This window comes from Leuciscus leuciscus (assembly GCF_965113295.1).
Source record: "Leuciscus leuciscus genome assembly, chromosome: 7".
NCBI lineage: Eukaryota > Metazoa > Chordata > Actinopteri > Cypriniformes > Leuciscidae > Leuciscus > Leuciscus leuciscus.
Window position 1 is genome coordinate 24,780,390 of NC_138731.1, and position 25,417 is coordinate 24,805,806.

General features: G+C 44.4%; 1 long non-coding RNA gene across 1 annotated transcript; it reads left to right on the top strand.

Moving 5' to 3' along the window:
* The first annotated feature begins 8,074 nt into the window (after positions 1-8,074).
* LOC309502962 lies at positions 8,075-8,741 on the top strand. Its single transcript, XR_014207440.1, has 2 exons — positions 8,075-8,532; positions 8,665-8,741. It is a non-coding gene; the product is annotated as an uncharacterized lncRNA (long non-coding RNA).
* Positions 8,742-25,417: the final 16,676 nt, after the last annotated feature.

The following is a 25,417-nucleotide window of genomic DNA, read 5'->3' on the forward strand; positions in this document are numbered from 1 at the left end:
CCTGACGGTTGATATAAGCCACGGCCGTGGTATTGTCGCACCGTACAAGAACGTGATGTCCCTGCAGGCGAGGCAGAAAATGATTCAGAGCTTTCCAGATGGTCAAAAGCTCTAAATAATTTATGTGTGCTGAACGCAGTCTGCTCGGCCACAGACCGTTCACCGTTCTGCCCTCCTGGGTGGCACCCCAGCCTGTTAAGGACGCATCCGTCGTCACAACTTTCCGCATCGTAACCGCCCCCAGAGGGGTTCCCCGTGCGTAAAAGTCTTCGCTCTCCCAGTGACGCACTGCTGCCATGCAAGCGTGTGTCACTGTTACAAAGCGGCAAAGATCGCGAAGCGGGCTGAAATGTAGTGACAAAACCCATTTCATGAACGCTCGCATTCTCAGAAGTCCCAATGGCACAACTTGGATGGATGAAGCCATGAGACCCTGCAGCCTGAGGCATGTGCGATACTGTACTCTCGCCCCTTCTCTGAACTGAGACAGACAGTCCATCAGAGAGCGAACGCGTTCTTGGGAGAGACGCGCTCGCATGGAGACTGAGTTCAGCTCCAAGCCCAGGAAAATGACATTTTGACTGGGCGTAAGATTGCTCTTGCTCACATTCACTCTGAACCCGAGGGATGTGATGTGCGCGAGCACACGACCGGTGTCCTGCAACACCTTCTCCTTTGATTCGGCTATGATAAGCCAATCGTCTATGTACGTCAGAATTCTCAGCCCTGATATTCTCAGCGGTGCCAAGCCCGCCTCCACACACAGACAGAATGACCGGGGGCTTAGACTGAGCCCAAACGGAAGAACTGTAAATTCGTAACATATGCCTTGGAAGGCGAAACGAAGATATTTCCTGTGTGGGGGGTAGATGCTTATGTGAAAGAACGCATCTTTCAGATCGACTGATGTGAACCAGTCGTTCTGCTTTATAGCACGGGCGAGTGAGCCCTGTGTCAGCATTCTGAAATTGTATTTCCTCAAATGTTTGTTTAACACTCGCAGGTCCATGATAGGGCGGAGTGAGCCGCATTTCTTTGGGACTAGGAAATAACGGGAATAAAAACCCTGATTCATCAGATTGGGGGGCACCACCTGAATCGCTCCCTTGTTTAGGAGAGAGGATATCTCCTCTTTCAGAATGTGTGCGGCGTTTTCTTCTGTGTGAGAAAAAAGAACACCGTTGAAAAGCGGGGGTTTCATTGTAAACTGCAGCCTGTAACCCTTGGTTACGGTACGCATCACCCACTCGGGAGCTGAAACGGTTTGCCAAGCCGCTTCGTGACTCGCGAGCGCCCCCGCCCGGGCCGGAGCGGAGCTGTGTGGACCTAGCTGGTTTATTAGTGATGCCATGGCGCCATCTAGTGGACACACTAGGGGCGGCATGCGTGGGTTCGGAGAGATTTCCGCTCTCTGCAATGAGATGAGATCTCTTTGCGGAGAGAGGGCTTCTCTCCGAAACGAATTCATTTGATTAGTATTTTTTTGTCTCTTGTGTGTTTTTTGATTTTGTGTGAACACTGGGGCCGAAGCCTTTATAGACAGAGTGAGGGGAACAGAATGAGAGCGGTGTGGTGCCACTGTACTTAAACATTCCCTCACAACGCGTCCCCTGAACATGGGGGGAAAAAACACATTTCTTGAACACATAACCTGGGCAGTCTCGAGAGGCGGTGAGCTGACCCAGCCTCGGGAACCCCTGAGTCTTTTGGACGGAGGTCCTGAGCAAAGAGGGGAGTCCAAGGGGCTCGCGGCCCGTGAACATGGACTCAATGCCCCCATCCGGTGAACATCAGGCAGGCCGCTTTCGTTTCACGTCGGTGGGGGTGGGATTAGTTGGTCTCCCGGTCGCGGCCGCGGCGGGAGAGGATTTCCCCCAGTGCTTGTTAGTAGGCGCTGGGCTGTTGTGCCGTGGGGGGGGGTTTGTTGCGGGGCCTTTCTTTGCCCTGACGAAACTGTCGTCCCGTGGCAGGTGGGTTAGGCAAACGCGCAGGGGGTGCCTGGCGTGGGGCCGCCTTCCGAGGAAGGCACAGCTTGAAAGCTTCATCCTCCTTTTTCTTATCGTCACAGCTCTGTTGCATCAGTGCGACGGCGGGACCAAAGAGAGCCCGGCCGGGCTCTACCGGTGCACCCGCGATGCGCCGCTTCTCACTGTCAGGGAGTCCCGACAGGTTAAGCCAAAGCGCGCGCTCTCCCACCACGGAGAGCGCCATTGAGCGCCCGCAAGCTTGGACGGCCTGCCGGGCGTTACGGAGGACGAGATCGTTCACAGTAAGGATCTCCTTCCACAGCACTTCGGAAGGATTTCCCTTCTCTAGCTGTTGCCCTAATTCGTCCAGGATCTCCGCCTGGTAGGCGGAGAGGAGAGAGGAGACATTTAGGGCTCTGACGGCCAAAGCCGAGGACTTGTAAGCTGCCTGGTGAACGGAAGCAGCAAAACGGTCCATTTTGTTTGGCAAGACCGGCTTAGGGGGAGCGAGCAGCCCACCCTGAGCGGGGTTAAGGTGCCTGGCGATGGAAGGTTCAACAACGGGGGGGTCACCCATACCGTTAACCGCCATATCCTTGACTTCGAGTCCCGTGAGGCCGTGTTTAAAGTCGAGCGGGTCGCTCCAGTAGTGCCTCATGTGCTTCGCACACGCCGGGAGAATGGGGAAGAGTTGTCTCCTCGGGCCGGGAGGGGGTCCCAGCACTTTCCCATCATAAATATCTCTCTCCTGGTCGGTGGCACTCTGCGGTGCCGGCCAATCGATGTTGAGACGAGCGGCCGCTCGCTCACACACTTCCAGGAGGATGGTTTGAGGCAGCGCCGCGTGGGCGCTAGCCTGGGGAACACCAGAGGGCGGGATGGCCTCCTCGTCCTCTGAGACCCCGAGAATAGCCGCATCCTCCTCTTCCACCGAACCGGGCGGTTCGAGGGCGAGAGCGAGGTTACCCGCGAAGATGTCCTCTTCGGGGAAAGCGGGATTGGGCTGGTCAGCCCAAACAAGAGAGGTGACGCCCCGGGAGGCCCCCGGTAGCGCGTCGTCGTCATCACCGTGTCCACCGTCCGAGTCAGACGGGCTGAGCTCGGAGCACTGAGTGACTGCCACCTTAAGACGGCGTTTTAGCAACTTCCTAGGCAGCATGAGACAAAAGGTGCAGTTCTCCGGGTTCTCCAGGGCTTCCTTAGCATGCTTGAGACCCAAGCAGACCACGCAGAACTCGTGGAGGTCCTTAGCGGCAATAAGTGCACCACACGCGGCCGGGCAGGCCCGTGATAGGTTGTCACCTAGAGAGGCGGTAGGCTTAGATAGCGACATACCGGAGAAGAAGTCGGAGAAATCCGTAGCTGGCAGTTTCAGTGGGCGGAGGAACGGTGAATAGCGAGAGCGTGGGCGGCTCCGATGCAAAAACAGCAGGATTGAAAAGACAACTGTCACGTCTGGCTGAGGCTGATCTAGCTGATATTTCCTCCTGAAGACACGAGGTGAGCAGTGAAAGGAACAACCGAGCTGTGAGACGCAGAGATCGCGAGAAGCGAATGTCAACTGAGGAATAGCAGCCCGCAGAGAAGTTATATATGCCTGGGTAAGGGGTGTGGCCTTACTTGGCATTGGCTGCGCGCTTCTGTCTGTCTAGCCAGACTTGGTGCAATTGGATGCTTCTGCAGAGGTCAGGTACGGATACCCATAGGTGGATCTCGAAACGAGATGATGAAAGAGAACAGCGAGTCTATTACGTTAGCCAAAATCAGCGGTCAAATCGCTCTCTCTTGATTAGCCTAATTTTTATTTTAGTAAAGACAAGAACAGCTTAATAAAAAATTTAAAATATTGTTTGTATCCATAACGTTTATTGATGGTCGCCGTTACGCCGACGTTATGTTACAACACACAATACAGTGCCAGTTAGGAGATCGATTTGATTAGCTAAGCAGTCCTATTAAATTCAATTCCTCCCAGATATCACAGCAATGAAACTAGGTTACAACTGGGGAAATAACAAATACAATAGGATTAAGTATGGGCGTTAATAGTTGGGAGAAAATATGATGCGTAATAATGATTAGATCTGCATTTGGTCTTAAAGAGGCAGCAGTCTAATAATCCTGCTGACGATTGCTCCATTAATGTGAATCAAACAACAAAAGGCAAAGAGAAAGTCAGTCGCAGCTCTTGAATGATATAAGCTTTAATCTATCTATGATAAACTATGCAGTGTTATTTTAAATCTGACTTTATTAGATGTCTTTTTAGCCCATATTACCCCTGAACAGTAATGTCAGTAGATATTACTGAAATTAAAGCACTGGATATATAATTTGTATATTTGTTTAATTGTGTACCTTTTTTTGTTTGACCATGTGTTTGTACTTTGTTTTTGGTGTCCTATGTCTTCTGAATATAAAACACAAAAGCCTGCACCCTTCTGCATAACGTATGTTTTATTTGTTTTGTTAAAGCATTGCTTTTTCTTTTGCTATAGATATTTATTTTACATTTCAAAATATAAAACAATATTAATTGTGTTCTAAATAATAAAAAAAAAAAATTTTTATATAACAAAAAGAACCGATAAGAATACCGTTAAAGTACCGGATCGATAAGGAGTATTGGTAAGAGTAGTAATACCGAATGATACCCATCCCTATTGGCAGCAACAAATTAAAAGTTATGGCCAATTTAACTGTGATTAAATTCAGTATATATACGTCTGCCATATTTTGCCACCCCTCAAAAATTCCTGCCCCCCTCTCGCCACCCCATAAATATTTTTCTAGATCCGCCCCTGATGTACGGTATGTGTAAATAATGACTTTTTTACCCTAAAACGCGTAAACAAATTGCATTAAACCAAATACACAAAATAATGTTCTTTTTAGAACTGTCATATGACCCCTTTAGATACTTTCTAGAAACTCAGCCTGACACACATAACTTTGTTTCTTCTATGTATCCATTTGTGTTAATGTGCATTCAACTACTAGACACAAACTAATGTGTCCTTTACATGACATTTTACAATGGTTAAACGGGTGAACCACATTTATACTGTCTTGAATTATTAATCATTTTACATAATTCATTCAAATAGAAATAAAATAATGTGACAGATGCGTCATAGGACTGTGTAAGGTGAGTGGGTCATGTTAAATCTGCAATGAAATGTGATGAAAATCTAATGCAATTGTGTTGTTTTCTCATTGAAGTAAGCTCAAAGGAAGTTAAATCAAAGGAAACAATAATTAAAAATGTATTATTAGGAAGATGAGGTATTAACGTTTTGTAAAAAGTGCATACTGAATACTATTGTGTTGAGTTCACCAAAAAAAGCTGTCTACACTTTAGAAATGGAAATTCCAAACAAGGTACAGTGCAGTGACCTTTACAAATATAAGAATATGCTATTTTAGTTTGACTGGCAAGGCTCTCCTCGCAGAATACATACTTGATGTTTAGTAACTTATTGAAATGTATTTTATGGAGGGACACTAATTCAGTATTAAAATGCTTTGTCACTTGTCACCTGCTTTCCTTCCACATCCTCAGCTTCTTCTAAAAAACATTGGGTCGGAATGACCCTAGTCCCATCTTTAATCAACTCATTATAATAAACACTTCACACAGGTGTTATGCAAAACATTTGGAGGCTGTTTGGCCTAAAACATTAATAGGCAATTGGAGTCTGTTGGCCTTAAGCTCTGCCAAAACCAATGCATAATTTGCTGAAGAAACGGGTTACATAAAGGTCTGTATGAACAACAATATCGCTCTGTCAGTATATGGCCATGTAACAGACAAACAGTACAAATTACACAACAGATGGTCAGTCTTCAAAGACGAGAAGGCTAAACATCTTAAGGGGACATTTTGTGCATTTGTAATCATTTTAATTTGAAATAACTCTAGAAGCTTTTACAGGCTTTTGCATTTGCATCAAATCAATTACAAATCACTCTCTCCCAAATAGATACATAATTATTATTATTATTCTTTTTTAAAGATATTAATACTTGTATTCAGCAATGACACATTAAATTGATCAAAAGTGATAGTAAAGACATTTATAATCTTACAAAAGATTTATATTTCAAATACTTTTCTTTTGAATTTTCTATTCATCAAAGAATCCTGAACAAAATACATGGTTTCTAAAATAAAATATTAAGCAGCACAACTGTTTTCAACATTGGTAATAATAAGAAATGTTTTTGAGCACTAACTCAGCATATTAAAATGACTAATTCAGCTTTGCCACAAGAATAAATGACATATTAAAATAGAAAACATTGTAATACTATTTCACAATATTACTGTTTTTACTGTATTTTTAATCAAATAAATGCAGCCTTGGTGAACATAAGAGACTTCTTTCAAAAACAAACTCCAAAGTTTTGAATGGTAGTAAATGTTTGTTTTTATATATTTGTTGGATTACTCATTAGATTATAAGCAAAATGTGCAGACACAAAGGCAACGTGATTTGGGGAAGACACATCTGTTCATTATTATACTATCACCAGATGTCTGCTCCTAACTTCTCGTGTTATTAAATGGGCACAGCTTCAGTATATCAAAATAGTGAAAAGATTGCTTCCATATTTAAACACAGTTCAGCTGTTTTATGCTAGCACAATCTGTCTTTGGAGCGTGAAATATTTCACAGCAGTGACCTGGACTGTGATTTCCTGGTTGGCTTGCTCCTAAAATAAAAATCACTTCAAAGTTGCTCTTTTATGTGATAAAATTTGGTGAAACAGCAAGAGTGCTGTGGGTGCCACTGTGGAAGAATTATATAACCAGAATATAAATTAAACAAGTACAATCAAAGTGTGTGTGTGTGTGTGTGTGTGTGTGTGTGTGTGTGTGTGTGTGTGTGTGTGTGTGTGTGTGTGTGTGTGTGTGTGTGTGCTCACATACAGTATGAGTAGCCATAAAGAGAAGACTTATGATGATCTAGTGCTCAGCTATATAATAATCTGCCACGCAATGATCGTATGCTCATATATCATGAACTGCAGACTAGCTACCATCATATGAGAAAGCATGTCATGAACTGAGATCTCTTGTTGTACTTAAATATAGATTGGGACATAATCATCAGCCTCTCCCTCAGGGAACAAGGGTTATATCAGTAACCAAGACGTTCCCCGTCAGTCACTACAACATTATGTCGACTGACAAATGGGGTCCCTATGGAAAATGCTACAACCACTGAACTGTTACGACTGATGGAAATGCAGATGCTGGAAAGCTATTGTGTCCCCTTTTGGCAACTGCTTCTGTTGAGTCGTAACTTTCCCAGCACCCCAGGTAATTTTTTTTTTCTTTAAGACTGGTATTTACTTTTTAAGTCAGTTGCTTGCATACAATTTTAGATTGGTCTAATTTGAGACAAAAAAGTAAGACTGGTTCCCCCTTGGCTAACTTTCTGTTCCAATCTATGTTACAATGGAAACTAATAAACTGTCAAGTGCTCTAGATTCACAAAAGTGGCCAAACTTTGTCTTGCGGGATGGCAAATTTTAAAGGGGTGGTTGATTATGATTTCACTTTTTTAACTTTAGTTAGTGTGTAATGTTGCTGTTTGAGCATAAGCAACATCTGCAAAGTTCAAAGCAAAGGGAGATATTTGCTTTTAAAGAAATCGCTTTTCAAGGACTACAACAAACAGCTGGTAGGGACTACACAGAATATGCTAATTAATGACTAGAACTTAGATAACTACACATAAGCTACATAAATTGATCAACTAACCATTCAGAATTGTCCTGTTGCATTCTACATGTTGTCACTTCTTCTTGAGTCTTTCCATCTTTGTCTGAATCCGGTTTGAACATAAAAGGCAAAAGTTTTTGAAATTTTCAGTGCATGTCTGTGTGAGTGCAAGCTGTTAAAGCTCCGCCCTCTGTGCTGGTAGCAGCAGCTAATTTTCATTTAAAGGAACAGACACAAAATGATGCGTTTTTGCTCACCCTCAAAAATGTTTTAACGTGCTATATAAAATATCTGTGGGGTATTTTGAGCTAAAACTTAACATACACACTGGGGACATCAAAGACTTATTTTACATCTTGTGAAAAGGGCATTATACCACCCCTTTAATCTTTGCTTTTATGAAAGGGCAGTAAGAAGAGAAAGAGTTTTCAAAGACCGTTCAAACCCATTAGAAGTCCCTCTTAGGGCTTTTCACATTGCGCTTAACCCCTGGTTATCGTCGTTCTAAACACCGTTTTTTAAAGGTGGTATCAGTGATTTCAGGCCCAAAAATATTTGTATCACATTCATCTAATCTTTCCTAACGATCCGCTAGCTGCCTGCCCCATAAGCATGCTGTCAAAAAAACGCGTCTCTCTAGGCAGCCTAGGCTCTGAGATCTGCACACAAAAACAAATGGTTTAGCCAAACACTCAAAACCAAAACAAATAGTGTTCCAACCAATCACCGACAGGGGGAGGGTGTTGTGAGGTTTTGTGCTCGTGCACGGCTGCACGCGAAGTCAGAGCTGAAGAAAAAGCTGGCTCAAAACCTCACAACACCCTCCCCCTGTCGGTGATTGGTTAGAACACTATTTGTTTTGGTTGTGAGTGTTTGGCTAAACCATTTGTTTTTGTGTGCAGATCTCAGAGCCTAGGCTGCCTACAGAGACGCGTTTTTTTGACGGCATGCTTATGGGGCGGGCAGCTAGCGGATCGTTAGGAAAGATTAGATGAATGTGACAAAAATATTTTTGGGCCTGAAATCACTGATACCACCTTTAACTCCGGGTAAAGGAGCGAAAACGCAACAATTGGAGTGAAGAAGAGACTGTCATTCTTATCATTATAATTCGAAAAGTTCACTCAGAAAGAACCTTGATATTACAGTCAGCAATGTGTAATATGAGGATGCACAATGATAGAGTCTTTATGTAAACAGGTCAGGTGCTGCGTTTGTCCAGTCAGTAACATTGACACCGCGAATATGCAAATAAGAACTTTAACTCTGGGTTTAGGAATGTGCAGTGTGAAACGGCAGCTTAAGAATACCCAGGATTAACGGTTAACCCCGGATATAGTATGAGCAGTGTGAAACGTAAATAAAGATAAATCAGGATTCTGTTTACCCCTGGTTTAGAATGACCCAGAGTTAATTATTTCATGTGTGGGACAGGGCTTACCATGGAGACTGTAATATCTGCTGTTCCTTTTACATTTTATTTCCTGGGAAGAGTGCTTCGGTTACCAAATCCCATTTTCCTTTTCAGCCATGACCAGAGTAATTAAAGTCGGCATGAAATCAAAATTGACCCTATTTACTTTGTTAGCGCATATTACTAGTCTTGTGGTGAACAATTAATCCGTGCAAGTTAATACACAGAAAAAAATTGTTTGCCGTGGTAATCTTTAATCAAAGTCTGAAAAGTTACTTCCGGTCTGGAATGGCGTTCCTTTTCTGATGACGTAGGCTTGACGTCTTGGGTTGAAAAACGCTTAACCACTCCCCTCAAACCGTTAGTCTGCTATGAGCAGAGATGGAGAGGAGGAGCACTAAAGTAAAACCCTGCCCTCTGTTCAATATTCCGTTTCACTTGGAAATACGTCACAACACTGGAGAAAGGTAATCTGCAACTTCCGGTTCACGCGGACTTTAAAGCTGGGGAAGCGTACTTAGTCCAATGGATAGGCACACTACGGAGGCCACATCCTCCCCGTAGGGAAGAGCATGTGGAAATACACATATGGACTGACCCATGGGTCAGTGCTACATATGGAAAGATCTGCCTAGACAGGGGTGGAACTGCTACAGATGTAGAGACAGGGCAGAACAGAATCTGGCCAGGGAAAGACATGGGTTTACCGACAGGGAAACTGTACCGTGAAGGAATACACATATGGGATTACCAAGGGGGAATAACAACAAATGGGGGATCTAACCCAGTACAAGGGCTGACCGACCTGACATGTACTCGAGTACTGGGCCTGATATCGGACGTCTCCGCCAAATCTGACTACAGAAGGATGCTTGTAGGAAACTCAATCCAGGGTTCACCAAGTGGGGAACTCACCTTGAGAGCCAAGAAGGCGCTCGTCTCCATTCTCCCGAGAGTGTAAGCTGTCAGAGCACGTCGGCTGCACGATTGAGCTTGCCCAGAATGTAAATGGCGCGGAGCAATCTAAGATGCTGCTGACTCCAGAGGAGGAAATGGCGGGCAAGTTGAGACATGCGACGTCAGCGTACACTGCATTGGCGATTGATATACGCAACTGTCGCAGTGCTGTCCGTCCGAACCATATGCCACTGCAGTCGAGGTCCCGTCCAGGAGCCCAAAGCTGCGTGCCCATTGCATACATCACCCCAATCCGTTCTGGAGGCATCTCTTGTCACAACAACGTGCCTGGACACTTGTTCTAAGGGCACTCCAGGCCGTTGAAAGGCAAGGTCTGACCAAAGGCTGAAAGTTTGGAAAAAGATCGGTGTGATGACCACACAGAGTGTGCTGCGGTACCATGCCCATTTCAGGGCAAGGGCAGCCTCCGAGACTTTGGTAAAGACGTTGTACTGATACGCCCGACCCTCGAAGGAAAGCCCAGGAAATGGTCTGTGTTGAGGCAGAATTGAGACGTGGAAGTATTCGTCCTTCAGGTTGATTGCTGCAAACCTATCTTGAGAATGTGTTTCTCCGTCAGCATTTTGAATGGGAGCTTGTGAAGGGCCCAGTTCAAAACTCGCAGATCCAAGATCGGCCGTAACCCACCTCCTTTCTTGGGTATGATGAAGTAAAACCCGTCTTCATCTCAGTTGAAGGTACAGGCTCTATTATGTCCTTCACCAATAGGATTGCAACCTCTGTATGCAGGACATGGGTGTTTTTGCCTGCCACGAAGGCAAAGAAGATGCCGCTGAACCTAGGAGGACTCCCGAAGTAGAGGCAGTGAGTCTAGTGTGACACTTACATGGCTTCAAGGATCCCCCTGAAGGGATGGCCAGAGGCAACAGTGAGGAGGCAACGCATCCTTGAATTGCGCCCTCTTGGCTCGTGGCAAATGTGAAAGGGGGGACTGGGAATGAGGAAGTGTAGCGTCGCTCATTGCCAGACCACGCCCTGTATGGCCCAGAGATTGAGGAAACTGCTCTTTTATTGAAAATGTGTTGAGCTCAGCAGTCATCAGCGAAAGAAAAAAACAAGGATTCTCCACCCGGCCCTCCTCCGGGGCAAGAAGCGGTGCTTTCACCACCTCCTGGTCGAGAGCAGCTCCCCACATCTCTGAGCATGCCTGTTTCATGGCCGCTTCGATGGAAGGACAGGCTGTGTTACCTTCCTGCGGGAAGCTCGACGGGGTGGCCGGGGTGTTGTCTCCTGTGGCGCCCGAGCAGATGTAGACGCCGCAGGGGGACGCCCTTGGCGATGAGCTGACTGGGGGGCATCCCGCGGTAGCCTGATGACAGAGGAGTCACGCCAGGGCAGGATGTGGTTGATCGCCTCAGTCTACTTCTGGACTGCCGAGAACTGCTGGCCGATGTTCTGTTTTGTTAATGACCTGGTATGTAAATGTGTGCATATTTAATTACACAATGCCTCATTAGCATAAACATAACATTTCAGAAAACTTGTAATACAAACAATATTGTCTTAATAAATCAACAGGGGGAAGTATAGTGATATCTTTTGGATACACGTTTAACCTATTCACCTCTGGATGTCTTCATGTTTCTGTCTATCTGCATTTATTTTTGCAAAACAATTATAATGTTCACTAATACTCATTTACTTCTAGAATTACTAGCCATAGGTAAAGAAATAAATGGACCACTATGTCTATGTCAATACAAGTCTTAAAAACCCAATAAGCAACTAAGTGCCAAGCACAGCATCAAACCCTGTAATCAATTTACCCACAAATCTGTTTATCATCATTAAGAAGCAGTCGTAGTTCCTAAGAGGGAAGGGGTTTGTTTCATAACTAACTGCATTCTGTCAATAATAAGTATAGCTTTTTCTGTCAATAATCATAGTAACAGCTCTCTGTGGTTTTCAGAAAGGCAATGAAAAGAGGGATCATTTAATGTCAGGCAATCTAAACTGAATAAAGTCAATTAAACATACAAATTATGTTAATGCCAAATACCAACCGTGAGCATAAAACCAGCAGAGAATAGATTTTCAATGCATATTTCCATTCTAGAAAAGATCCTTCAAAACTAGATAGTATCCTTGGTTTGGTGCATGCCACAAACCTTCAACGTTCTACAGTTCAATCAATGCATTATAAATGGGCCTGCCTGTGTTCTTCAGGAAATAACTTTGTTCTTGCAAGATCATCAGGAACAAAGCAGACCAGCCACTTCTGACTCAACAACCGCAAAAGGTCAACGAATACTGGAAAAGTTGCCTTTTCAGCTCAAAGAAATATCCTTGTAAATTCAAATAGAGTATTAATTTAAATGATTTGAAAGACAACCTGGGAGTTATGCATTTGTGTGTTTGTAAATTTTTACACGGCTTTGCACATGTGCATGAGTGTGTGCTGGATTTATCAGGGCTCTGAGAGTGTAAAGTATTGCTGTTATCCATCACCTCAATGTCTCCCATCTCAGTAGCTCACTAAGAGATAAAGCTTTTGTTTATATAGATACAGACAAGGCGTCATTTAGATTTCATATTCCTTTAGCATGTTGATAGATGTTTGCTTCTGCCGTTGTTTTAAACAAATTGCTCATTTGTCTAAATCAGTAGTCAATTGAATTTGAAAAAAAAAAAAGACAATTACCGGTTCCTGTTGTGTTGAGGAGTATAATCCTTCATTTTTTAAGTAGTATTACTCTTGGTAATTATATTTGAGAGAAAAGGACAGTGTTCAGAAATGTAATGCAATAAAGGTGGAGTTATGATCCTGTAATGGCCAGTAAAAGATCTATAAAAATGTACATTTATTATAACATCAGTTTATCTTATATATAATTAACACACACACACACACACACACACACACACACACACACACACACACAGATTATTATCTGATTAACAGACTGTCCGGTTATCTGTTTTGATGGAAGCACCTATAACCTCCACAGATGTTCATAGATTTAAATATGCCACTGCTGGAACAAAGTATATCTCTAGACACTGGGTTTAATCTATTGTGTCACTTGACACAAAATTTCATTCAAATGGATAATCTTTTAGGGCAGAATCCTGGCAAAAGATAGCAATCTGAAACAGATCTTATCACATTTATGCATGAAATAGCCTATTGATTGTAGTCTGAGAACAGGTGACTCTGCTTCTCTTTGAAATGCAATGATCACATTTAGCAAGTCAAATTAGCTTTTGATTATCTCAATGTAACTCGTCATAATTACATTTTTACAAGTACAAATTGAACTGGAGAGCTCTATAATTTAATAACGTCAAGAAAGTAAAGAAAACTCAGTCAAAATGAGTAATGTTAACAGAGCACACACAATTAAGTAATATGAACTTGTTTTAACCAAGTTACTGTAACAGTCATCATTTTGACAGTTACATTTTAAGCTCTTTAATTACAATTGTTACTAATAAAAATGCAATTATGACGAGTAACGGGTGCATTTAAACATAATTCAGCTTCACAATAAAAAGTTGACTTAACTTAAAAAAGTGAGGAAACCCGTTGCCTTAAAATTATTAAGTAAATAAACTTCATGCGTAATTGAAAAAAAAATAAGTTATGTGGAAGTTAACATAACTTAATTTTTTTTCAATTACGCATGAAGTTGGGAGCAAGTGTAGCTACTGTCATTACGGGCTTTGCTACTGGTCCTCCGTGCTAAAGCCGCAATGATATCACACTCATTTGAGCAGTGAAAAGATCTGTAATAATAGCTTGGGTAATGTTGAGTAACTTACATTTTAGACACAGTATTGCCAGTTACTTTGTCTATTTGTGCTCCACAGTGAAGACAAACCTTGTGTCTCAGCTTTGTGAAGCTTTTAAATGGCACATTGTTTTAGACTATAATAAAAAGGAAAATTGGTTAATTGTCTTATTGTCCCAATTAGCCAAGCCCTCCATTATCACACAAAACAAGTTTATAATATTTACATTTAATATTATATTTACATCAAGCCCTATTTTATTTTATTTACACTTAAAGGGATAGTTCACCCAAAAATGAAAATCAGCCCATGATTTACTCACCTTGAAGCCATTCTAGGTGTATATGACATTCTTCTTTCAGACGAATACAATCGGAGTTATTTTAAAACATGTCCTGGCTCTTCCAAGCTTGGTAATGGGAGTGAATGGCTGTTTGACTTTAGAAGTCCATTAAAGCGCATCTATTCATGATAAAAGTGCTCAAAACAGCTCTACGGGGGTTAATTAAGGTCTTCTGAAGTGAAGCGATGGGTTCAGAAAAATATCCATATTTAAAACTTTATTGACTAAAATAACTAGCTTCCGGCAGACGGCCGTACGCATCGATTTATGCCAAAAGAGTAACCCTTGAACTTGACGCACAACGTAATGACAAATGCGGTTGCCCAGCCCTGTGTGTTTGAACCACGAGAGGCGTCAATTGCCGTCATTAAGTTTGCGTAAATCGATGCGTACGGCCGTCTGCCGGAAGCTAGCACTTTTATCATGAATAGATGCGCTTTATTGGACTTCTAAAGTCAAACAGCCATTCACTCCCATTTTCAGGCTTGGAAGAGCCAGGACATTTTATAATATAACTCCGATTGTATTCGTCTGAAAGAAGAATGTCATATACACCTAGGATGGCTTCATGGTGAGTAAATCATGGGCTAATTTTCATTTTTGGGTGAACTATCCCTTTGAAGCTTGATGGTATTTGATGATTTGTAGATTGCATTTAATAGATCACACTTTCAAGAAAACATTTGCAATAGTTTTTAAATGGTGTTTTATGCTTGTTTGGGCTGGTGCATGTGCCGTCAGCGTGTGGTGTTTCAAACACTTGAATCATTTTGAAAGGAAACTGGTTCAACTGATTTCGAAAAAGCTTAGTTTCTACCAAAGAGTGGTGTTACCGAATGAGTCAGTGTGAACAATTCAATGACTCACTAATGAAGACACCCTTTTTGTTCATGAATTAATCAAGTTTTTGAACAAATCGGTTGAGTAAATGATTCAATGTTTCACTCATAATGAGTCAATTGTTGCCACCTACTTGCGTAACTTGCAGAAAGAGTCACTGAATCCTCCACTAATCATGCACAGACTCTGACTGAAACAAGCAAACACAAAGCGGAGTGAAACAAACTGCACTGCAAATGTTATATAGAAATTCTTATTGAATTAGGTACCAGTTTAGTTAACAGTACCAATAATGATTTCTCTAAATATATAGGCTATATATTATATGCAAAACTGTAAATATATTCCACATCTATGTTCTTTATCCATGTCTTGTGATCTTACTCTACCATAAAGAGAATTTAAAAAAATGACAAAGATGTGTTCCAGTATCTGTCCACATGAACTTAGAGAAGCTCAGTTTAGCATCTTAAACAAAGTTAGGAAAGGAATCGTTTCTTCTGTTAGTTTCTCAAAAGGAAGTCTGGTTTAATCAGTAAACACGGTCACAAGACACACTTCCACAGGATGGACCTGCCAAGTGCCCCATCATCCTCTATCTCATCAGCTTATCTCGCTTAAGCAGCATGGGTTTCCACATGCTGGGGTCTGTAAATGGCAGCATGAGTGCACTGTTCCTGAACCAGCACAGGCAATTTATTGATCTGGTTTGGCCACCGGACTTGGTAGGGGGTGGTATTGTCAATAAGGTGCAACCTGTACAGCTGTGGAAGCAGTTGGTAGCCATTTAATTGAGAATTACATGCTGATGACCTATCCTCCTCATTGGAAATGCATCATGAGAGATTTATATTGATAACGTAGAGTAACATCTGTCACTAACACCAGTGATCTCGAAGGAGGTCTATTTCTAAAGCTATACTCCCATTCATCCCAGTGGCAGTTGCTCAGCTGGAAATGGACCCCCCAGAAGTGCGCGATTTTAAATCTGCCACCCAAAATTTTGAGAACAGCAAATACAACAAAACATAATACAAATCAATTAGGCTGTCACAACTGTGGATTTTAATGCTGGGATTGGTTCAGATCAGGCATGACTTATTTTTTATGTCTTTCCTAAAAAAGTTTTATATTCTATTACAGGTACTCCTCAGATGTAATTTTGTTGGATCTTATACCGCATTACTAAGTTACAAAATAATTAACAGCATCTGTAGTGGTATGATTCAGACTTAGAGCAAACGCCTCATAAGCCAGTACGAAACTGGGTTCAGAGTAAAGCAAATACAAGTTGATTTTATGAGAACAAACAATAACCTTGAAATTCATCAAGCACTGTGTAATCAAAAGACTCTTCCACTGCAGCGGTCTGATTCATCCCTCAAACGTCTACCTTCCTCTAGCTTTCATCATCAGAAAAGGATGCAACTAAATAAATGCTATTATTGGTGTGGGCCTTTCAGTAACTAAGAGACGCCTATACATACAAACATATGTACAGATCCTCTAAAGATGAATGGGTCACTGTAGATTCCTTTCTAAGTAAAATTAAGTCTTTTAATGTTGATTAGTGTAACCCATTGATTTTATTAAAGAACAACCATTATAAAGCTTGGAAGAGCCAGGATTTTTTTTTTTATATAACTCCGATTGTATTCGCCTGAAAGAAGAATGTCATATACACCTAGGATGACTTGAGGGTGAGTAAATCATGGGCTAATTTCCATTTTTGGGTAAACTATCCTAAATAGAAATAATTCGTAACAATGTAAGTCTGATCAATTGAATGCATCCTTGCTGAATAAAAGTCCTTAGTAATGTCTTTAAAAAAAGAGAACAACAGCAATGAACTAATTATTCACGAGATTTAAGTAATCCTTCAACTTCATTTGTACCTCGTCAACATGCCAGTCTAAACAGTGTGCACCAGCACAATGTAATATCACTTAAAAACAAAAGAAAAGGTTCATACATATTTGACAGTCTTTGAGTCCATTTGGAGATAATGAGAATTTTTCCAAAACAAACAAGCTAAGCTGTGCAAAGAGTTGGTGTCATTTCCTCTCAGGGGTCTTCCTCTGGTGCAGATACTGCTCGGTTTACTCAAGTCTTTCAGTTAAGGAGGCAAGAGGAAGATAACAGCTGACCTATCCTGAGGATCATCAAACTTCTCTTCAAAAATGTTTTTGACATGTCTCAGTAAATCTCCAAATATTGTGAAATTAAAGCATTCTTATCCAAAGGTTGTACATTTCATTACTATGACTAGTATTTAAATATTATTTCAAACAGTTAATGTATTTTGTGTTTACTTTGTCTTGAAGACGGCACTGTATTATACAGTTCGTCTATTCATGTTTTTTAAATTTATTTTTTAAAATAAAACGTACTCGGTTACTAACGTAACCTCGGTTCTCTCTAGAAGAGGGAACGAGTACTGCGTAAGATATCTTACGCTAGGGGAAAATCCTTTTCCGCGAGATATTGAAGCCAAAAATTATCCTTAATTTTGTAATAATGCAAAACGCGTTGCAGCAGCAATGCAGACATAGGCGAGACAGCTCGCGCGCCTATTGGCTGCTCTGCGGCAACTGCAGCAGCCTATCGAGCGAGGCCTGGCGTGACGTCAGACCCAATCAGGGCACTTCGCGCCCGCTGCGTCACGTCCCGCCGAAATGGGCGTGGTCTAGGCCTATAAATATCGCTCGCAGGCAGCTATTATCTGGTTTTTCATCATCGAAGCAACCAGAGCGTGTGCATGCACGGCAAGATTCCCTCTTCTAGAGAGAACCGAGGTTACGTTAGTAACCGAGTACGTTCTCTTACGAGAGGTCTCTCGTACTGCGTAAGATATCTTACGCTAGGGGACCCAATGTAAAACGCCGTGCATGCTGAGATCTGACACCAAAGACCCAAGGGCGAAAGCCCGGGGTACATATAGTGCACAATCACTCAGTGAACTCACAGAGAGTCCGGGAAGAAGGAGGGGTGCAGCCTCACTTTTCCACATAAAGTAGCGTCGATGGGACGCGAATTTCATCATACAGACAGGGCGGGGTACGGCCTGAACTGATGGGGAAAAATGTGGGTCTTACACAGTTTGCCCAGCTTTAAACTGTCGAACATTGAGCTGTGCTCAGCAAACGCAGCATTCTGAGCTGAACGCATCAGGTCAGATAATACTGGTAGTTTAGACCGACAGCAGCCTGGCCTGCAGGGCGGGAACCTCTAGGTTATAAAACCTTATAAATGTAGACGGGGAGGCCCAGCCTGCCGCCATACAAATATCTTGCAAGGCAATCCCACTTGACCAGGCCCACGAAGAGGCCATGCCTCTCGTGGAATGCGCTCTGACACCCAAAGGGCACTGCATGCCCTTGGAGGCGTATGCCAGCGCTATAGCATCAACTATCCATCTGGATAGGCTCTGTTTCGACGCGGCTAGTCCCTTAGAACGTCCGCTAAACGAAAACAAAGAGCTGTTCCGTCTGTCTGAAAACAGACGAGCGAGACACATAAGCTCGTAATGCCCTGACTGGGCAAAGGAGGCTCGCGTCTCTTTCCTCATCAGGGACCGGTAGGGCTGACAGAGAGATAATCTGCGCCCTAAACGGTGTGTTGAGGGATTTTGGAACATAACCGTGCTTAGGTTTGAGTATAACTTTTGAGTCATTGGGCCCAAACTCCATGCACGCCGCGCTCACAGAGAGCGCGTGCAGATCCCCTATGCGCTTCACTGAAGCGAGAGCCAGCAAAAACACCGTTTTGAAAGACAGGTGTTTCAAATCGATTGACTGTAAAGGCTCAAATGGCGCACCTTTCATGGCTTCCAGAACCGTAGAAAGGTCCCATACGGGGACTGAGGGAGGTCTGGGAGGATTCAGTCTCTTAGCTCCTCTAAGGAAGCGGATGACTAAATCGTTCCTTCCTATTGACTGACCAAGCGTTGTTTCTGGGAACGCTGCTATAGCCGCCACATAAACTTTGAGCGTGGAGGGGGCCCTGCCCCCGTCCAACAGCTCTTGTAGGAAGGAAAGCACCTCCGTCACATCACAGTTTGTGGGTGACACACCACGGGCTGTGCACCAGCCCGAAAACACTGACCATTTCGAAGAATAGAGTCGTCTTGTAGACGGAGCTCTAGCCTGCGTGATCGTGTTTAATACTCCTTTAGGGAGTCCAACATGTACCCGTTGATGGCCCAGACATGAAGGGACCATAGTTCCGGGTGAGGATGCCAGATCGAGCCGCGGGCCTGTGAGAGGAGATCTCTCCTCACTGGTACTGGCCACGGGGCAGTACTTGCTAACTGCATCACGGCTGGGAACCAAGGTTGGTTTTTCCAGATCGGTGCTACCAGCAGTACTGAGCATCCTTCTTCCCTGATCCGTTCTATCACCTGAGGCAGGAGAGAGACGGGGGAAAAGCATAGAGCGGGCGGCGGGGCCACACATGGGCCAGCGCGCTCCTGCTCTTGGAGAAAAAATTCTTGACAGTGAGCGTTTTCTTGAGACGCAAACAGGTCCACTTCCGCTTTGCCGAATTTCTTCCACAGCAGTTGGACTGTCTGTGGGTGTAGAGACCATTCGCCTGCCGGAACATTGTTCCTGGACAGTCTGTCTGGTCCTATATTCATGATCCCTGGCACGTGCGCTGCTCTGAGCGAGCGCAGGTTGCACTGAGCCCATACCAGGAGGCGTTCTGCCAGCCTGTACAGTTTCTCGGATCTGATGCCGCCCTGGCGATTTATGTAGGACACCATAGACATGTTGTCCGAACGGACCAAGACGTGGTGACCTTTTATTTGGGGACAAAAACGCGTCAGCGCGTTGTCTACTGCCAGCATTTCGAGGCAGTTTATGTGCAGGAGCTTCTCCCGTTCTGACCACTGGCCGAAGAACGGTCTGCCCTCGAGCAGCGCTCCCCATCCCGAGGTGGACGCGTCCGTGGACACCACTTTCACCCTCGAGGAAGTCCCCAGGCTTACACCTGATTGGTACCAGTCGTTCGCTTTCCAGGGTTTCAGAGCTGTAACGCATTTCTGATTGACCCTGAGGCGAAGCAAACCGGGTGCCCACGCTTCGCGTGGGACTCGCGCTTTCAGCCAAAACTGCAGCGGGCGCATGCGGAGCAGACCCAGCTGGAGCACTGACGATGCTGAGGCCATGAGACCTAGCATCTTCTGAAATCTCTTGAGCGGGACAGACGCGCCGCAGCGAAAAGAGTTCACTGTGCGTCGAATGTCTACCGCGCGCTGTTGTGATAGTCGCGCTATCATGGATAGTGAGTCCAGTTCTGTGCCCAGGAAAGATATTTTCTGACTGGGTGACAGGGAGCTCTTCGCCCAATTGACACTCAGACCCAAATCCTCGAGGTGATCGAGTAAAAATGGTCGTGTGTCCTATGAGCACTGCGCGAGATTGCGCTAGAATCAGCCAATCGTCCAAATAGTTCAGCACTCGCATGCCTCTCATTCTGAGGGGTGCGAGCGCCGCATCCATGCACTTCGTAAATGTACGGGGTGCTAGGGACAAACCGAACGGCAGGACTGTGTACTGATATGCCTGGCCCTCGAAGGCGAATCTCAAATATCGCCTGTGACGTGACGCTATCTGTATTTGAAAATACGCGTCTTTCAGATCTATTGACACAAACCAATCTCCTTGGCGAATCTGCACAAGGATTTGCCTGGTCGTGAGCATCCTGAACTGTCGCTTCACAAGCACTTTGTTCAGTTGCCTTAGATCTAGTATGGGTCTGAGACCCCCGTCTTTTTTCGGTACCAGGAAGTATCTGCTGTATAGCCCTCCCTCGCTCTGATCTTGAGAGAGAGGTTCTATGGCCCCTTTGCTCAATAGTTTCGTCACTTCGGCTCGAAGTAGATGTGCTACTTCTGTTTTTACCGTGGTCTCGACGCGCGCCACATAGCGGCGAGGGCGTCGGCGAAACTGCAGCGAATAGCCTCTTTCTATAATGTTCAGCACCCACTTCGAAACCCCGGGTAGCTTTGCCCATGCGTCTGCATGGATAGCTAGGGGTCGAATACGAAGCGCGCTCCGCTCGCTCAGCGATGGAGAAGCTTCGGTGTGCTGTAACACAAGCGTGTCGCTCGTGACATTTGAGGCATGGGGCGCGCTGATGACAGCGGGCAGATTGCCCGCGCTCGACTCCTCTGCGGTGGTTAACCGCGAGGGGGAGGGCTGGGCGGTTCCCGTGGGAACTGTCATGTCTATGTGTGGATGTGGGCGCGGGACAGCGGGCACATTTATCACACCGAAAGCATCGTCCGCTTGCGTGAAGCGAGTGCACGTTGGTTTCGTTTTTACAGAAACCGTGAGACATGCATAACGTGGTGTTAGTGGGCACATTCACCATGTTTGAAGCGCAATCGGTCTGAGCCGATTCATGTGCGCGAGCCCTGTGTGACGGGCTGTGCTTGTGTGTAGAGATGGGCACTGGGCAGTGGGCATTCTTCTTACACATAAAGCACCATCGGCCGTGGCCGGGACACCAGAAAAAATTCACACTTATGGGATTTATCTGGGTAGCCGTAAAAACGGCGTTTGTGTGCAGGCAAGCGGGTGACAGAACCGACTTGTTTACTGCAGGATACACTGGAACAGTCACATTTACTGGAACTGAACGAGCGAGAAGTTGCCATAGAAACAGAGCGTCAACATGCTGGCGTTTATTGCAGGCCTGCGTGCATTACAACAGGCTTGTTCACTGCAATATTGACATTTCCAGTCGCCTGAATTCCAGAGGGGAATGGGAAATGTATAGGAAAAAGGAGGTTGGTCCGTCCGCAGCGGGACCAGAAAAACTCCCTTTTTTCCTTACGCCAGTGACGCACGGAACACCATAGAAACGGTGTTTGGGTGCAGGCGAGCGGGTTGTACAACGCGCTCGTTGGCTGCAAAATACACATCTGCAGTCGCCTTTTCAGGGAACTGACAGAGCGAGCATTGACGGCATCATTTTATCTGCCGGTAGACCCGGGGATCGAACGCGGGTCTCTCGCGTGCAAAAACCTGAGAGTCTGCCACTGGGCCACAGGGGGAGACACATTGTAACTCAGTTAGCGCGAGTATTATAAGAGAGCGTCAACGTGCTGGCGTTTGTTTGCAGGCATGCGTGTATTACAACAGGCTTGCTCACTGCAATACAGACATTTCCAGTCGCCCGAACTTCAGAGGGGAATGAGAAATGTACGAGAAAGAGGAGGTCGGTCCGTCCGCGGGGGGACCAGAAAACGCTCTTTTCTCCTTTCGCCAGTGACGCACGGAAACCATAGAAACGGTGTTTGGGTGCAGGCGAGCGGGTTGTGCAACGCGCTCGTTGGCTGCAAAATGCACGTCTGCAGTCGCTTTTCAGGGAACTGACAGAGCGAAGCATTGGCGGCATAATTTTAACTGCCGCTAGACCGGGATTCGAACTCCGGTCTCTCGTGAGAAAAACCAATGATTCCGCCACTGAGCCACAGGGGGGAACGCAAAGGTTTTCGGATGCACGAGCATATAAGAGCGTCACATGCTTTCTTCGGCGTATGCTTGCAGGCGCGCTTGTATTAAAACAGGCTCGCCTGCTGCAATATTGATATTTCCAGTCGCATGATCAGGGAACTGGGAATATGTATGAGAAATTGAAGGTCAGTCCATCCTCGGAGGGACTAAAAAACACATCTTTCTCCTTTCGCCGGTGAGTGACGCATGAATGGGGCGCAGAAGGCAGGGTAGCTTTCTTATAACGTAAAGAAAAACTAACCCCGACCGTCCGCTTCCAGCCTCCCTTGTGAGCGGCGCAGTTTGCGCGGCTTGAACAGAGGGAGAGAGAAAGCTAGCCCCGTGACCGCCCGCTCCTGACATCCTCTGTGAGCGGCGCGGTGTGCGCGGCTCGAACAGAGGGAGAACAGGTATCGTCCCCCAAGCAGGCAAGGCAAGCGGGCGAACCGGCAAGCTTTGCGGGTTGGGGGGGGGGGCGGAGGAGCAGTCTCGGAGAAGGATGCCAGGTGAGTCCTCAGAGTCACCATAGGCAGTACCTAACTCGCAGTGAGGGCAGTCGCCGTCAGCGAGTGCGAGAGCTGCGTGATCAGGAAAAGGGGCGTCTTGAAAAAGACGCCCAGCTCTTTTAGTGCAATGGGAGTGTGTGTCGCGGCGGCGAGCACACACACATACATAAACACAGTAGCAGAGAAAGGATATAATGCCGGAAAGCGCAGCAGGAAGGCAAGGAAGGCGGCGCGGCCAGCGACTTCAGTGACTCGTCCCGCTGAAGGTGCTCTCTTTCAGACGGCGCGGCTTCTAATCCAGCTCCAGCGATGCGTGTGCTTCGCTTGAAGGATGAAAAATCAGATAATAGCTGCCTGCGAGCGATATTTATAGGCCTAGACCACGCCAATTTCGGCGGGACGTGACGCAGCGGGCGCGAAGTGCCCTGATTGGGTCTGACGTCACGCCAGGCCTCGCTCGATAGGCTGCTGCAGTTGCCGCAGAGCAGCCAATAGGCGCGCGAGCTGTCTCGCCTATGTCTGCATTGCTGCTGCAACGCGTTTTGCATTATTACAAAATTAAGGATAATTTTTGGCTTCAATATCTCGCGGAAAAGGATTTTCCCCTAGCGTAAGAGAACTTAAAAAATCAGTCTGATGCAGGCAATTTATCACCTTCATGGATCTGCACATTGTGAATAAACTTTTAGATTACAGGGTTATTTGTCGTAATTACTCAAATGCAACATAAAGGGATATAAAATTGGCTTCAGACAAAGAGTGTCTACAGATTAGAACAGAAGCTATACCAAGGGAAAATTACACATTCATTCTTACAATGACTGGATAATAAAAAAATTTAAAAGAAAAACAATTACAAGTACATTTTCTGTGTGGGATGAGTCACATGACTGATAAAGAAGGTAACAAAAATGTTGATGAAAAGTTGAAAAAAGCATACTGCTCGACTGGAGAGTTCAGAGAGGAATCAGTTCTGTACTGCTGTGAGGAGAAATCAGATCTATCAATGAGAAACAAATAGAGTGAATGGACACATGCAGGAGAGGCGCATGGCTGTCATTACCCTCATGTCCTGTTGAGATTGACTTATGTTTGGGTTCCCTGACACCTCCATGATGTATATAATAATAATAATAGTCATTTTGAAATTAAATTCTAATTTTAACGTCAGATTCACGTCATATTCTGGAGTCTAATAAGTAATATAACAGTGAAAATGTGTTATTCAAGTTAAATGGGGTAGGCCAAACAGTTGTGGGGCACCATTGACTTACTATGGAAGTCAAGGGTGTGGCACAACTGTTCAGCTGAATCAATGAAATTTACACAGGTTTGGAACAACTTGAGGGTGAGTAAATGATGACAATTATCCCTTTAAGTCTTTATTTCTATAGGAAAGATCATTAGATATCAACCCATTACTTAAATGTTAAGTGTATATTTTTTAAGGTATCAAAATTGCCCTGGGGTCTCTGAGACCTCGAACAGAGCATGAAAGTTGATTTCAAAGCACTGTAGAAGCTAATTTACAGTATAGCCTAATCATTTTTTTTATGGTATATTATATACATGTACAGTAAAGCTAGTAAAAGTTCTAACTAATACTCAAAAAATAATTATTGTGTAATAATCAAGTCTGACCACAAGTTTAAAGTGATTAAGCTCTAATGGCTTTTATCTTGCAACTCTGCAAGAAATAAAAGCATTTTTATGTCATAAAACTGTTAACATCTTAAGGAAGGGAACACTATTATATATGGTCTAAATTCACAGTTCTTGTAGCACAAATGGTACGTAGCATTCGGTGGTTAAAAGTAGCTTGACATATTCACAGCACTGAATAAGGATGAAGCACCTGAGGAGGAGGCTTTGTGTCGCTCTGTTGCCCGTCTTGCCAGCTTGCAGCTGCAGCAGTGTTCAAATACAAGGAAACTATGTAAAATTCATACATTTAAATCCATCGGGCAAATCAGTATTCGTGGATTCCCTGTTCTAATCAGAGGTGTAAAAACATGAGCGCATTCTCCAAAGTTGAAAAAAAAGAAAGTGTAAAACACTGCAAAGAAGAAGAATACAGCCTCAGACCACTTTTTTCAATTATGATAATGGGCTTTAATTGTTTCCGTAATTCCACAGTGGTTTACGGAGCACGGGAAGCCTCTTTCTTTTAATCCAGTTACAAATAATACCTTGGCTCACCTCCATTATAAGCCCAGGCATTTGTTTCTATGACAACTGCTTCGTCACCGAACCCAGAGAACACTTGATCAACGTACTGACATCTTTAGAAGATCTGAGGTCACTACTTAAAGCTTGGATAAAAATAAACCTTCCAATGTATGTACTGAGGTTCTCAAACACATTCAAAGTGATTCAGTTACATCAATGCAGCAGTCGGTACGTT